Source organism: Pseudophryne corroboree, chromosome 6 (genome assembly GCF_028390025.1).
Source record: "Pseudophryne corroboree isolate aPseCor3 chromosome 6, aPseCor3.hap2, whole genome shotgun sequence".
Taxonomy (NCBI): Eukaryota; Metazoa; Chordata; class Amphibia; order Anura; family Myobatrachidae; genus Pseudophryne; species Pseudophryne corroboree.
The window spans coordinates 491,829,481-491,844,100 of record NC_086449.1 but is presented as its reverse complement, the minus strand read 5'-3'; positions in this window follow the sequence as shown (position 1 = coordinate 491,844,100).

Here is a 14,620-nt window from a genome sequence, read left to right as displayed (position 1 = left end):
AGGTACAGCTGTAAGAATGGGAATTGTTTCAAAGTAGTTCTCTAACTGGATGGTCAAACTGGTTCTAAAGTTTTACATTTCATAATAAATTCTCAAACTTACATTTCAGTAAAACTCAAGTAAGGTGAACAATCTTGAATATTTTCAAACTTAATGGCTTAATGGCTACACAGGGGGATATGTACAGTACTAAACCTTGGAGAGTGACAGAGCTGGCCTTAGGCATAGGCAAACTAGACAAATGCCTAGGGCATTTGGTATGCCATGGGCCACAAGCAGCTTCTGTTGATTAAAATGATATGCAGCATGCCTATATTCTGTGTGTGACTGTGGCTGTGTCTACATACGAAATGCTATATTACAGTGTATTCATGGAAATCACTGTAACGTAGCATTTCGTATGCCGATACAGTCACGGTCACACACAGAATATAGGCATACCATATATCATTTTAATCAGCAGAAGCTGCTTGTGCAACCTAGCCACATAGTAATGCAAATAAGATGTATTTTAATTAAAAAAAGCGCACCACGTTAGCAGAGCTACCAGCTGACTCACACCAGGCATCTCCTGCTGCATGGCGTATTGAGGAAAGATGTATGAGGACACATCTGTATCCAAGCAGAGGCAGAGGGCACAGTGTTAGCAGCCGTGTGAGTGCTGTGTGCCAGTGGGTTGGTTGTGCAGTAGTGTTCGGCATAGGTGTAAGGGGCATTATGCATGGCATGTGTATAAAATGCATTGATAATGTGCAGCAAATGTGTAAGGGACATTATGTGTGTCATTGTGTGTATAAAGGCATTAATAATTTGTGGCATATGTGTAAGGGACATTATGTGTATAAGGGCATTAATAAAGGTTGGCATAATGTGTAAGGCGCATAATGTTTATAAGGACATTAATAATGTGTGTCATATGTGGAAGAGGCATTACTGTGTGGTATTATGTGTTTTAAGGTATTGTATTAAGGCAGAGGTTCTCAAACTCGGTCCTCGGGGGCCCACACAGTGCATGTTTTGCAGGTCTCCTCACAGAATCACAAGTGAAATAATTAACTCCACCTGTGGACCTTTTAAAATGTGTCAGTGAGTAATTAATACACCTGTGCACCTGCTGGGTTACCTGCAAAACATGCACTGTGTGAGCCCACGAGGACCAAGTTTGAGAACCTCTGTATTAAGGCAAGGAGCAATTCAATGTGATGTAATGTGAATAAGGGGCACTACTGTGAGGAGTAATATTTATAAGGTAAAGTGGTACTACTATGTGATGGAACGTGAATAAGGGACGCTATCACATGATATAATGTGAATAACGTTGCAGTACTGTGTGGCATAATTTGAATTGGGGGTGCTATTGTGTAGCCATGCCCTTTCCCAGCAAGAACACACCCCTTTTTGGGATGTGTGCCGCATGTGTTCCTATTTAAAATATAGAGGGTAGGAACACCATAATGAGGACTGCTATGGGTGAGGGGTGATGGTGCTGGGAAAGGAGTGCAGGGTCAGAGGCAAAAATTTCTAGGGGGCACCAGCCAAAATCTTGCCTAGGGTATCATATTGGTTAGGGCCGGCTCTGGAGAGTGATAAATTGGAGAGAGATAAAGAACCAACTAATCAGCTGCTAACTGCCATGTTACAGGCTGTGTTCGAAAACTGACAGGAGCTGATTGTGTAGTATTTTATTTTTCTCCACTTAATCACTCTCCAAGGCTTAGTAAACCTTCTCTACAGTATAGAGTTTTAATGGTTGTACATGCAAAAGTGAAATCTCACTGTATAAATTGAAAAAAACAGCCAGAATAGTCATTTAAGCTTGATCAGACATTTGATGTTTCTATAAAGGCCTTTGAAATGCACTTACCTTTCTCCCAGGTGGTCTAGGGCAGATGTCCACAGCTCTTCATGAGCTTCTCAGTGGTGGACCTACATTTTTGGAGCCCTGAAGCTTGAACTATTATGGGAGCCCCTTTGCAAACAGCAACAATAGGGCAACATCCAACAAGGTCCAAAGGGCCCTGCTGCCCTTGCAAGGACTTTGAGGCCCAAATGGCAGACAATGGGGTGGTGGGGTGGAGTCCTTGAAAATGGGCCATACAGTGAGCCCCTTCCCACAAGCCTGTGTCTGTGGGGACAGGTCATGTATTTGGCATGGTGAGAGAGTCTGTGGGGACAGATGTGGTTGGTGATAGAGTGAAAGAATCTGCGGGGCACATGTGGTGGGTGACAGGATGAGAGTCTGTAGGGCAGGTCTGATTACAGCACCCCCTGGTCCCTTTAATGTCTACCTCTCATAGCACTTCCCCCTTTAATAACAACCTAACAGCACCCCCTTGAGTAATCAACTCACAGGCACCCCCACTTTCAATAATCACTTCTCAGAACCCCCACTTCAGTAATCACCTCGTAGCAGCCTACCCCCTAACCCACCCACCTCTTCAATAAACACCTGACAGCACACACCGCTCAGTGCCAGCAAAATTGAGATGCAGGTGCTGCCACCAGTCACGATGATACAAGTCTGTCAACGTCATCTACTAAGGCTGGTGCCCAAGGGCATAGACGGCTTAATTTAGGACAAGTAAAATCAAAGTCAGATTAATGAAAGTCAGATTAGTGCAATAACCAATAAGAATTGTTGTCTATGCCCTCAATGATTAATTTTAATTTTTAAAATCAAACAAATTCAATGAAATTACTAATCAATCCTTCCTCCCACTACATACATACTCTACCTTCCTTGGGTCCCAGATCTAGTTAACTAATTAATGCAAAAATGAGTTTGCATATTAGTCAAAAACATACATATTTGCAACATGGTACATACTGTGTATAAAGCTGGCTAAGGAAGCCTGAGACGCTCCACCCATTGTTGACAAACAACTTTCAGGAGGGCCGGCAAACAGCATGGATCCCGCGAGTTATAGTTCAGCTGGAGAGCCACTGGCTGCTTTTCTCTGATGTAGAACAGCAAATCTTGGTCCCATTATCCTCAATAACCACCCAGAGCCCAAAATAAACATCTGTTTACAGTGTGTACTTTTAGCAACTCCACAAACAAGGCCACCACCTTTATATTAGCCATACAAAAATATATAGCATAGCTGTCAATCATTCACACTGGAAGCATGCTTCCTATGGTTATAAATAAATTTAACGGATGATTAGTGAACCATCTCCAGGTTGAAGATCTCTTTCAGCAACAAAAGAATCTGATCCTACTTTGAAAATAATTATAATGGATGATTAACAAACATTCTCCAGGCCGAATTTATCTTTCAGGCATAGAAGAACTTGATCCTACTTTGAAAATATTTTTAACAGATTATTACAGCATTTAAAAATATATTGTTAACTGCCACATGATTGCTGCCCGTTGCTGTCACTTAGATTAATCATCCAGCTACCTCGGTGCAACCTTTTGGCCTAAACTGGATGAAACCAATATTGTGAGCTGTGAGGTGGTCAAAATTGACTGGAAATTATTGGAAATGAATGTTATTTAGGTTAATGATACTGTAGGAACAAAAACAGGCCCAAATTCTGTTATTTTAGCAGTTTTTATGATTTAAAAAAAATCAAACAGATCCAAAACCAAAATTCGCAAGGGCGGTTTGGCAAAACCAATACAGATACAAAACACATAGGAGATACAGATCCTAACTAAAACCAATATCCAAGTTTTGTGCCAGAGCACATCACTAGCAATAACCCAGCTTTGCTTGCCACAGGTTCTATTCCCACTTGGTTGGTGGCATGGACCCACCAACCGAGTGGGAATTACGGGTGGGTGTCGGTATTCCGGCAGTCAGTGAAATGCCATCTGTTGGGATTCCTGCGCCGTTCTCCTGAACGCCGGGATCCTGACAGACGGCATTTTGACTGCAGCCCATTGCAACAGTGGTAAAGCGGTATTAGAAGGGTTTGTGGTGTGAGCTGGATGCTGAGTTTGTTTCAAGGGCGATAACAAGGGCACTCTCTGCACCAACTGTAGTTATGACCATGGAAATATAGCAGCATCAGGGAGTAATAACATTTTATTATGGCATTGGCTGTTTATAATCTGTTACCCTTAGCTATCCTTGTATTTGTTTTACCTCCTGCTAAACGTGTAGGAAAACATGTCTCTAGCAGTTCTTTGCACAATACTACATTTGTTTTATAAATTTCATAGAATTTTGGGAACAAAATGTAAGAACAATTTTATGTGTGATATGATGTTCATATGTCTTTCCATCCAATGATAATTGTGTATGCTATTATGGAAGAATTTTGAAATTATTGATGCCACACCTGTAGCTGTGGTCATGTAATAAAGTGCACAAAATTACTCATTCTAGCAGGCACAAAGGATGTTCCTTGCCAGGTTCAAAGTAAATTCTGCGATGCTGATGCTGAGTTGGCCATAATTATGCCCCATATCACAGGGGGATCCGGTCTCTAGGTCAACAAGACTTAGGTCGACAAAGTCTAGGTCAACCACTATCGGACAACAGTAAGTAGGTCGACATGGTTTCTAGGTCAACAGGGACTCTAGGTCGACATGTACTAGTTCGACATGACAAAATATCAACATGAGTTTTACACATTTTTCTTCATTTTTTTAACTTTTTCATACTTTACGATCCCGTGGACTACAATTGGGAACGGTAACCTGTGCCGAGCGCAGCGGTAGCAGAGCAAGGCACCTTGACCGAAGCATGGCGAGTGAAGCAAGCCATGCGAGGGGACAAGGTGCACTAATTGGGGTTCCCGGTCACTCTACAAAGAAAACAACACCATATTTTTTTTAAACTCATGTTGACCTTTTTTCATGTCGACCTACTACATGTAAACCTAGAGTCCCTGTCGACCTAGAAACCATGTCGACCTACTTACTGTCAACCAATAATGGTCAACCTAGACACTGTCGACCTAAGTCTAGTCTATATAACATACCACACCCATTACAGGCGTACTGTAAAGTATGTTACTAAGGTCTGTCTGCATGTACTAGACTGTACTCTGGGGCTAATTCAGACCTTATCGCTGCTGTGCATTTTCGCACAGCAGCGATCAGGTCTGAACTGCACATGCACCGGCGCCGCGGTGCGCCGACGCATGCCAGACAGCCGACAGCTATCTTAGCCCTGCAATCGCCTCTGCCTGACTGACAGGCAGTGGCAATCGTTGGGCGGGAGAGGGCAGGCCAGCGGTGTTTGGCCGCCGTTTAGGGGGCGCAGTCCGGGCAACACAGGCATGCCCAGACCGATGGGGGGGGCGGGCCGCGGTGGCGGCTGCATGACATCACACGCAGCCGCTGAGACCCGGGCACCAACGAGTAGCTCCTTGCCAGCGCGCAGGAGCTGCGCTGGTAGGGAGCTACTCTTCCAGTACAAAAGCATCGCCGCTGCGCGATGCTTTTGTACTTGTGCGGGGAGGACAAGCCTGACATGCGGGGTGGATTAGCCCTGTGCTGGGCGTCCCCCCGCATGTCTGAAGACTGATCGTAAATGTGCTAAATTTAGCACATCTATGATCAGGTCTGAATTAGGTCCCCTGCTAGGTGGTAAATAAAATTGCTGCTTTGCTTAAGGGGCCGATTTATCACCATCTGCATCTGATGATACGGATGACAGGTGAGAATATGAGCCAAACTTGCAATGCGATAATTGAGTACATCGCATGGATGTATCAATAATTGCATGCAGAGACAGAGCTTGCGAGAAAGCTCTGTCCCTGCTATGCCTCTTCACAGCATCATTGGGGTGATTTTTGTAAATAATACCCAGATGACCTGCTGCGCATGTGCCGTCGTCCATCGCTACCGTCGCTGCCGGGATCCCTCCCCAGTTGCGACTACCCCAGTGCCACAAACAGCCCTCCCCTGGGGATTTATACTTACCAGTCCCTGGAGCTAGTGTCTGCTGCTTCCAGGATGCTGCCTGTAGCCGGATTCTGCTTCTGTGCTGTGACCCCCAGTGCTGTAAAGTGAGCTGCCGCTTTGCAGCATCACTTTACTGCAAATGGGTCGCAGTGCAGCACATGGAGGACCCTCTGCACGGCAGCGCTCACCGGAGCACTGATCCCAGTCTCTTGGCACTGGTAAGTATCACATTTTTTTTTTTTTTTAACCGTGATCAGCTTGTGTGTTTATTGGACTCACAGATATAATCACCGGAGCTCTGTTGGGGGCAGAGAAAGCTGTGCAAAAGGCTGCTTATGGCAGCGCTGCCCTGCTGGAGCTGGCGTAATTAACACAGGGCACACTGCAGTGTTTTTTCACTTTTTGTTTTTTATAAATTCGGCCATATATGACAATTAAAGGGTTTGGAGCAGTTTTTCATGAAAACTGCTCCAAAAGCACTTTAATACTGCTTGTGTGTCCAATGAACACACAAGCTGATCACCTTTTAAAAAAAAAAAAAGTCATACTTACCAGTGCCAGGAGCCGGGGATCGGTGCTCTGGTGAGCGCTACCGGGCACCAATCCTCCATGTGCTGCGCTTTAACTCCTTTGCAGTAAAGTGACACCGGTGATACTATAATAATGTAAAAAGGGTGTGAAAACCCTTTTACACATTTTTTTTGTATACATAATGTTAATAAGTATGCCCCTAAGTCTGGTAAATGTACCAGTTTTTATAGCTTTAGAAACAGTATTTAAAGTAAATATATATATATATATATATATATATATATATATATATATATATATATATATATATATATATATTTATTAGAGATGAGCGTGTTCGTTTTCATGGAAACCGAACTCTCCCAAGCATACTGATTGCAAAGAGATTCGATTCCCGGCTCAGATCTCTGCACCATTTTTGGAATCCACAATGAGGCTCTAACATCATCCTCCCACATCGCATTCTCACAGGACTTGATATCCATAAAAGGCACCGTGGCCGGGATTCAGCACCATTTACATCTAGTGCATGCTACCATTAGCTGCACTGTACTGGCTGTGTATAAGAGGCACGTTAGCTGCGCTGTACTCTACTGTAGGGGCTTTGTATAAGAGGCATGCTTACTGTGCTGTGTCCTACTCCAGACCCACAAGCCATATTTGAGCACTTATTACAATGTTTCTTGTTCCAGCATGAATACATTTGCGTAAGCTGGTGCCGTACTACTACCCATGGCGCAGCCAGATAATTGAAGATAATAGAACGCGTCAAATAAAACGTAATTCCTTGTTAGGACAAAGCGTAATAACTGTAGAACAGAGCTCTGTCAAACGTAAAAAAAACTATTACCTAAACTGTTGATGAACTTATCCACTGCAGAAAGACCTTAAGAATGAGGAATAGATGTATAGAGTGACGTAACGATGATTGTACAGAGTAGAGTGTTCACATCCAGATCTCTAAACTGTTCAATTTTTTGCAAAAATGTCATGGTGTCTTTTAGATATGTTTCACACTGTCACATGTGGCTGCAATAGACTGTCAAGCAACTCAGCAGTCGGTTGGTACAAGGAACCCTTTGCGTAGACAATTGGCCTACCTGGGGGAATATGGAGTGACTTGTAGATTTAAGGTAGCGTGTAAAAACACGGCGTAACTGGAAATTTTGGAATCTGAGCCTTCAAGGTCTTTTCTGAAATAATAAGGTTAGAAACAGCTTGGGTCAGAATCCCTTCCAATTCTTTTTGATAGCGTAATGTAGGATCACTATCCAGCTTTTGGTAAGTTTGAGGGCATGATAGTTGACGCATGGCCTCAGTTTTGTATTGAGATAGATCTTGTAATACTACGCCCCCGCCTTTATCTCTATAGTGGAATCTTGACCAAGATCTTTAATAGCTTTTCTATGAGAAGCTGTCAAATTTGGATAAATCCGTTGTGTTGTAGTAGTGTAACGATTTACTGAGTCATTAACTAAGCGACCAGATGTTTTCAAGGATGGATTATAGGAGACAGGGTCAAATGAAGATTTGTTATATTTACATAACATTCCATTGAACGGTTCCCGGTTGCTCGCGGGGGCTTGACATTGAAAAAATTCTTTAAGCCGTAGTTTACGTCCTAGCTGGTGTAAATCTGAATGCCATTCGAATTCATCATGTATATTAGTAGGCATGAAAGTTAGTCCTTTATTAAGATCCAATTCCTCAGCAGGTGCCAGAAGCTTTGAGGAGAAATTGAAAATCAGTTTTTGGCTTTCTTTATTGCCGCTGCTCTTGAAGATCCTCTCATTTTGTCCGGACCGCCTTGTTGGTTTGGGCCAGCCTCTGCCCTGGTAGTGGCCCCTAAAGGGGGATGTTGCGATACCATGGGATCATCTTATTCAACGATGTTGAAATTTCTTTAGCTGTTTGATGTATAGTTGCCTTTTTCGTTTAATCGCAGATTACAGAAAGAGCGTCACGAAAAAAAGGCACTAACACAACGGATTTATCCAATTTTTAGAGCTTCTCAGAGAAAAGCTATTAAAGATCTTAGTCAAGATTCCAGTATAGAGATACGCCCCGCAGATAAAGGCAGTGGCATAGTATTACAAGATCTATCTCAATACAAAACTGAGGCCATGCGTCAACTATCATGCTAGTGATCCTACATTACGCTATCAAAAAGAATTGGAAGGGATTCTGACCCAAGCTGTTTCTAACCATATTATTTCAGAAAAGACCTTGAAGGCTCTGATTCTGAAATTTCCAGTTATGCCGTGTTTTTACACGATACCTTAAATCCACAAGTCACTTCATAATCCCCCAGGTAGGACAATTGTCTACACAAGGGGTTCCTTGTACCAACCAACTGCTGAGTTGCTTGACAGTCTATTGCAGCCACATTTTCTGCAATGGAGAAGTTCATCAACAGGTTAGGTGATAGTTTTACATTTGACAGAGCTTTGTTCTTACAGTTATTATGCCTGATCCTAACAAGGAATTACTTTTTATTTGACGGGTCCTATTATCTTCAAATATCTGGCTGCGCCATGAGTAGTAGCGTGGTGCCACCTTACGCGAATGTTTTCATGGTGAAACAAGAAACATTGTTTTTCTTTAATGAACCAAACATATAAACAACATATTATCTGGCTAACAAGGTACATAGACAACCTGTTTATGTTATGGCAGGACGAAGCTGGCTTATTTTGCGATATGATGAACTCAGTCAATGCATTACCATCTCCGATTAAATTTACTTATGCATATGATCAGCATAAAACCAATTTTTGGACGTAATGGTACGTAAAACAGAGGGACGTCTTATGTCATCAGTATTTTATAAATCGACTGATCGTAATACATTACTTGAGGTAAGCAGCCACCATCCAGCTTCCCTAAAAAAGGTCACCTATATTCGCAAATGTTACGTGTCGTGCGTATTACTAGTAAATATTCCAATCTGTCAGCAGCTCTTGATATTGTGGTAGATAAATTTAAAAATAGAGGCTATAACTGGAAAGATCTGGCAAAGACCAAAGTTAAAGTCATGAATATGGAGAGAGCCTCACTGTTGAAAAGTAATAGTAAGAACAAAGATATGAGTAATAAACTCATTTGGACCACCAAATTTTCAACAGCTAGTCCCATTATCCAGCAAGCCACATAAGCGTTGTGGCCAATTGTGCAAACAGATGCCTCCCTACTGGGGTTCCATAACACACAAATTATGAAGTGTTATAAGGGAAAGTTTGGTGCAGAAAAACCTAAAATTGCCAGCCACATTCAACCACATTCAGTGGCAAGGAAAGGCTGAGGCCTTGGCATTTATTTATGTCTGGTGGTTCTGCCTCTTATGATGATGTAAGACCTTTTCCCTGTATAAGTGTAAAAAAAATCAAACTCATTAAAGGCACAGGAACCAACTGTGAGCTCAGAAACATCACAAATCCCTCAGGAGAGTCTAAGTGTGTCCGCGGGTGCCATGTGTGAGCCTAACCTTTCCAATACTGTACTTGAAAAGGAGGATCCCTCCACCATTTGTGCGCTCTCTGCAAGTGTGGGGATAAGCAGCACAATTAAACATGCTGACATAGAAATTGAGGATGATACTATAGAATTGCACCTTGATGAGGAGGATATTTGTGTAGCTGGTGCAAATAAGGATGTTGATGATGAGTATGTTGTTTGTGTAAATGAGGCAACAGTGGAAACAGTTGTTGCCCATGGTATGAAAAAGCCCATTGTTATGTCTGGGCAAAAGACAAAAAAATCCACCACTTATGTGTTGGATTATTTCTACCCAAATCCTGACAACTACTGTCAAGCCAGCTGTAACCTTTGTAAAGTCATTGTAAGTAGAGGACCATAACAATCTACAAACCTCCTTCCTGTTACATCACTTGCAGCGCATTCATCAAACTTTTTTGACAAATTCAGAAATTTTGGCTAAAAATGTAACAACCAGTCCAGCTTCACCTATCTCCCTTCTCTCTATTAGATCCAAGCACCTGCAATCTCCAGCACCCTCATCAGCAATATCCTCAATCATTATCGGAAATAGTCCTGCATCCAATTTCATAAGCATGACTGAATCCTCTCCTGTCCAGGATTCTATAGAAGGATCCTTGAGAGCTACGCCTTCTGCACAGCGGATTATTGATGCTATAACAACTATGCTGATATTAGATGTGCATCCAGTATCCCCCATTAATGCAGTGGGTTTTAGACAGTTGATTGAGGTCCTGTGTCTCAGGTACTAAATCCCGTCAAGATTCAACTTCATTAGAAAAGCAATGCCAAGCTTGTACAAGGAAAAAATTTAAAAAAAGCATTATTAGTGTCCTCCGAAATGCCATTGTAACCATTGTTCACTTAGCCACAGATATGTGGAAGAGCAGAACAGGGCAAACTGAAGACTACATGAGTGTAACAGCCCACTGGGTAAATTTATTGCCTTCATCAGCACCAAAAGCAGCAACATCTTACAAATGCCTTCTCATTCAGAGACAGGCTACTCTGTGTATCACTATATCCACTAACAGGCATACCGCTGACAACATTTTAGAAACACTCAGGAAAATCATCCTCTGGATTTGTGACTTTTGACAATGCCACCAATATTGTGAGAGCATTATATTTGGGTGAATTCCAATACATCCCATATTTGGCTCACACAATTAAGTTGGTGGTGCAATTTTTTTTTTTTTAAATGACAGGGTCATGCAGGAGATGCACAACATTTTGGGACATTTTCGCCATTTTGCAAGTGTATGTAGAAGATTGCAGCACTTGCAAGAACTATTGAACTTGCCCTGCCATCAGCTGAAGAAAGAGGTATTAACTAAGTGGATTTCTACCCTTTAAATGCTTTAGCAGATGGAGGAGCAGCAAAAAGGTCATCCAAGGCTACACAATGACCTATGACATAGGGAAAGGAGGGACAATGTACCTTTCTCAAGTGCAGTGGAGAATACTTCCCATGTTGTGCAATTTTCTCAAACACTTTGAAGTTGCCACAGCTGAGCTAGTTCAGACACTGCCAGCTTGAGTCAGGTAATTTCTCTTATTAGACTGTTAGAAAAGCAGCTGCAGAAACTGAAGGAGGAGCTGAACTGAAGCAAGTACGCTAAGCAAGTCGGATTTGTAGATAGTGATGTGCACCGAAAATTTTTCAGGTTTTGTGTTTTGGTTTCGGGTCCGCGGCCGTGTTTTGGATTCGGACGCGTTTTGGCAAAACCTCCCTGAAAATTTTTTGTCAGATTCGGGTGTGTTTTGGATTCGGGTGTTTTTTTACAAAAAACCCTCAAAAACAGCTTAAATCATAGAATTTGGGGGTCACTTTGATCTAGAGATGAGCGCCGGAAATTTTTCGGGTTTTGTGTTTTGGTTTTGGGTTCGGTTCCGCGGCCGTGTTTTGGGTTCGACCGCGTTTTGGCAAAACCTCACCGAATTTTTTTTGTCGGATTCGGGTGTGTTTTGGATTCGGGTGTTTTTTTCAAAAAAACCCTAAAAAACAGCTTAAATCATAGAATTTGGGGGTCATTTTGATCCCAAAGTATTATTAACTTCAAAAACCATAATTTACACTCATTTTCAGTCTATTCTGAATACCTCACACCTCACAATATTATTTTTAGTCCTAAAATTTGCACCTAGGTCGCTGGATGACTAAGCTAAGCGACCCTAGTGGCCGACACAAACACCGGGCCCATCTAGGAGTGGCACTGCAGTGTCACGCAGGATGGCCCTTCCAAAAAACCCTCCCCAAACAGCACATGACGCAAAGAAAAAAAAGAGGCGCAATGAGGTAGCTGTGTGAGTAAGATAAGCGACCCTAGTGGCCGACACAAACACCGGGCCCATCTAGGAGTGGCACTGCAGTGTCACGCAGGATGGCCCTTCCAAAAAACCCTCCCCAAACAGCACATGACGCAAAGAAAAAAAAGAGGCGCAATGAGGTAGCTGTGTGAGTAAGATAAGCGACCCTAGTGGCCGACACAAACACCGGGCCCATCTAGGAGTGTCACTGCAGTGTCACGCAGGATGTCCCTTCCAAAAAACCCTCCCCAAACAGCACATGACGCAAAGAAAAAAAGAGGCGCAATGAGGTAGCTGTGTGAGTAAGATAAGCGACCCTAGTGGCCGACACAAACACCGGGCCCATCTAGGAGTGGCACTGCAGTGTCACGCAGGATGTCCCTTCCAAAAAACCCTCCCCAAACAGCACATGACGCAAAGAAAAAAAGAGGCGCAATGAGGTAGCTGTGTGAGTAAGATAAGCGACCCTAGTGGCCGACACAAACACCGGGCCCATCTAGGAGTGGCACTGCAGTGTCACGCAGGATGTCCCTTCCAAAAAACCCTCCCCAAACAGCACATGACGCAAAGAAAAAAAGAGGCGCAATGAGGTAGCTGTGTGAGTAAGATAAGCGACCCTAGTGGCCGACACAAACACCGGGCCCATCTAGGAGTGTCACTGCAGTGTCACGCAGGATGTCCCTTCCAAAAAACCCTCCCCAAACAGCACATGATGCAAAGAAAAAAAGAGGCGCAATGAGGTAGCTGTGTGAGTAAGATAAGCGACCCTAGTGGCCAACACAAACACCGGGCCCATCTAGGAGTGGCACTGCAGTGTCTCGCAGGATGTCCCTTCCAAAAAACCCTCCCCAAACAGCACATGACGCAAAGAAAAATTAAAGAAAAAAGAGGTGCAAGATGGAATTGTCCTTGGGCCCTCCCACCCACCCTTATGTTGTATAAACAGGACATGCACACTTTAACCAACCCATCATTTCAGTGACAGGGTCTGCCACACGACTGTGACTGAAATGACGGGTTGGTTTGGACCCCCACCAAAAAAGAAGCAATTAATCTCTCCTTGCACAAACTGGCTCTACAGAGGCAAGATGTCCACCTCATCATCATCCTCCGATATATCACCGTGTACATCCCCCTCCTCACAGATTATCAATTCGTCCCCACTGGAATCCACCATCTCAGCTCCCTGTGTACTTTGTGGAGGCAATTGCTGCTGGTCAATGTCTCCACGGAGGAATTGATTATAATTCATTTTAATGAACATCATCTTCTCCACATTTTCTGGATGTAACCTCGTACGCCGATTGCTGACAAGGTGAGCGGCGGCACTAAACACTCTTTCGGAGTACACACTTGTGGGAGGGCAACTTAGGTAGAATAAAGCCAGTTTGTGCAAGGGCCTCCAAATTGCCTCTTTTTCCTGCCAGTATAAGTACGGACTGTGTGACTTGGATGCGGTCACTCATATAATCCTCCATCATTCTTTCAATGTTGAGAGAATCATATGCAGTGACAGTAGACGACATGTCCGTAATCGTTGTCAGGTCCTTCAGTCCGGACCAGATGTCAGCATCAGCAGTCGCTCCAGACTGCCCTGCATCACCGCCAGCGGGTGGGCTCGGAATTCTGAGCCTTTTCCTCGCACCCCCAGTTGCGGGAGAATGTGAAGGAGGAGATGTTGACAGGTCGCGTTCCGCTTGACTTGACAATTTTCTCACCAGCAGGTCTTTCAACCCCAGCAGACTTGTGTCTGCCGGAAAGAGAGATCCAAGGTAGGCTTTAAATCTAGGATCGAGCACGGTGGCCAAAATGTAGTGCTCTGATTTCAACAGATTGACCACCCGTGAATCCTTGTTAAGCGAATTAAGGGCTCCATCCACAAGTCCCACATGCCTAGCGGAATCGCTCCGTGTTAGCTCCTCCTTCAATGTCTCCAGCTTCTTCTGCAAAAGCCTGATGAGGGGAATGACCTGACTCAGGCTGGCAGTGTCTGAACTGACTTCACGTGTGGCAAGTTCAAAGGGCATCAGAACCTTGCACAACGTTGAAATCATTCTCCACTGCACTTGAGACAGGTGCATTCCACCTCCTATATCGTGCTCAATTGTATAGGCTTGAATGGCCTTTTGCTGCTCCTCCAACCTCTGAAGCATATAGAGGGTTGAATTCCACCTCGTTACCACTTCTTGCTTCAGATGATGGCAGGGCAGGTTCAGTAGTTTTTGGTGGTGCTCCAGTCTTCTGTACGTGGTGTCTGTACGCCGAAAGTGTCCCGCAATTCTTCTGGCCACCGACAGCATCTCTTGCACGCCCCTGTCGTTTTTTTAAAAATTCTGCACCACCAAATTCAAGGTATGTGCAAAACATGGGACGTGCTGGAATTTGCCCATATTTAATGCACACACAATATTGCTGGCG